The sequence below is a fragment of the Pinus tabuliformis genome, chromosome 1_2 (genome assembly GCF_031772625.1).
Source record: "Pinus tabuliformis cultivar Carrire ecotype Pingquan chromosome 1_2, CPIR1, whole genome shotgun sequence".
NCBI lineage: Eukaryota > Viridiplantae > Streptophyta > Pinopsida > Pinales > Pinaceae > Pinus > Pinus tabuliformis.
The window spans coordinates 534,423,481-534,425,975 of NC_142298.1; the positions used below are offsets into that span (position 1 = coordinate 534,423,481).

General features: G+C 28.8%; 1 non-coding gene across 1 annotated transcript; it reads right to left on the minus strand.

Moving 5' to 3' along the window:
* Nucleotides 1-413: 413 nt before the first annotated feature.
* LOC149206697 (U6 spliceosomal RNA) lies at nucleotides 414-513 on the minus strand. The gene has a single exon (XR_016253201.1). It is a non-coding gene; the product is annotated as a U6 spliceosomal RNA (small nuclear RNA).
* Nucleotides 514-2,495: the final 1,982 nt, after the last annotated feature.

Sequence of the window (2,495 nt, forward strand, 5' to 3'; positions counted from 1 at the left end):
TTTTAGTTATGATGCAAATCGATTTTTTTAATTACTATTAATATTTTTTTAAATGTAACATATTAATTTTATATTAAGAATTGAATAAATTGCAGATCTCCTCTTATTATTGTTATTAAGAAGAAATTAAATCTTTTTACTTTCTCTTTGCACATTGAAATATATAAAAGTTGATATTAAAATAAATTAGCTAGCATGGATTTTAAAATAATTTATTTATATATCTTATTGAAATATAAAAATATAACTAATATCCATTTTATTTGTTTTTTGTTTTATTAAAAGTTGATATAATTTATAAATGAGAGTGAGAGTGAAATATTTTTATCATCTCTCTTTTATATTGGGTTGTAATATTAACAACCAATAAAACAAGTAGAGTTACAGTGGGTCTACATTTTATAATGCTTTTAAGTAAAGCTAACCATTTCTGGATTTCTATGTGTCATCCTTGCTCAGAGGCCATGCTAATCTTCTCTAATGAAATATGTATATATATATATATATATATATAATGGAGTTTAGGCTTCTGTGATCCATATTATGTTAGAGAAAGATTTCGGCGAAAATCACATGGAAAATCATTTGTCGACGCGTTTCGAACCAACTAGTGTGGTTCATCGTGACATCGAACCAATAATATATATATATATATATTATTTTGATTATAGGTGACATTATTTTTAATTTAAAGAATATTTTATTTTTATTTTAAAATGCATATGTGTCAACTCCACATTGAGCACATATGACATTACACATATATTGGGTTGTACAATGAGCCTCTCAGCTCAAAAATATTTGTCACAATTATATAGAAAATTATTTTAACTATGAAATTAGTTATGGTTTTTTGGACAAATAGTATTGTAAGCCACGATAAAATGAGAATAAATCTTTATACTTACGATTATTGTTACATTTTTTTAAATGCATATATGTTTAAGTCATATATTAATTCCTTTTATAATTTGTAATAATAGTAATTTAAAATAAAGTTATAACTTAACTAAATTTTATGATTTTTTAAATTTTGGTAATATGTAATGCATAACAAAATAAATGTCTTTATATTTATCGTGTATTAATATCCATCTACATTTACCAACGATTTAAATTATATAAATAACAATTATAATAATAATTTATAAATGGAAATTTTGTTAGAGTTCTACAAATTTCTTTAAAAAAGTAGGCGGAAGGGGTCGTATTTAGCTAGCACTGTAGGTTAGTAAACCAATTCCAGCCGATCTATCTTGATTGGCCCAATGAGTAATAACCCGATGAGGGGTGAAACCCCCTCCTATCGCAATGTAATGTCTGATGCTCAAAAGCTATGTAGAGAGTTTGTTTGCCAAAAGTGACTACAAATCCACAATTTGTTATCCGAACAATAAGTTAGATAAATCTCAGAAATTTATGAAAATTCATGCCTTGATTTGTAAATTGATGGGCATTTGGATGCAAGAATAAGGGACATTGAAATGAATCCAACTAAAATTGTGCTCGAAAGGGGTCTATGGAGTTGTGATTAAGAGATAAAGGTTTTCTTTACAATTATTTTTTCAAATCTTGATGATAGGAAGATAGTTTTTAAAAAGGGTCCATATTTTATGAAAACTTATAGGATATTTATGAGGTTTCGGGAAGAATGTTATAACCCAAAAAATGAACAATTTCTAGCTGCCCCAATATGGGTATGGATTTTTTCCCTTCTAGGAGGCTTTTGGGAACCATAGATTTTGGAAGGTATTGGAAATGTTCTTGGGGACTTTCTGAAAATATCGGAAATTACTAAGCAGAGGAAGCATGCATTTTATGCCATAATTTATATCAACATCTCTAAAGCTCTCCCTAAATATATTGAGCTAGAATATCATGATTTGGTTTGGACCCAACCATTGGACTACACACATGTGTTGTTTAAATGCAGGGTATGTCATGAGTATGAACATTTTATTAGAGATTTCCCATTAACCTTAGTAAGGGCTCAGGATAGGAAAGAGATGGAAGAAGAAAATGAATTTCAAGAAATGACCTCCAAAAAAATTAAATTGAGTTGTAATCCAAATACCTAGTCGACATTAGTGCAATCCCAGGAAAGGGAGCCATCTAAACTAGGGGTGAATCAATGTGTGATTCTAGAGAATCTAGGAAACCAGAATGGTTTGATGATTATACAGGAGCAACCAAATGAGCATGAAATGACTATTGATATACCAGAAAAGAGATTAGCAAAAAGAATTAACCCAAAATGGAAGTCTCTAAAGGAACATGAGGTAGATAGAAAACTTAAAGAGGTCTTAGTTCAAACAATGAGGTTTTGGATGTAGTAGACAAGAAAGATAACTTGGGCGTAAAGAAAAATCTTGGAAACTAGGACAACATTGAGAGGGGGGTGAATCTGTATTATAGGAATTATACCAATTTAAAAATTTTCTTTAACTTGTACAAGAACACTATGATACCATTAAGTACTTCAACAACTAATTTAA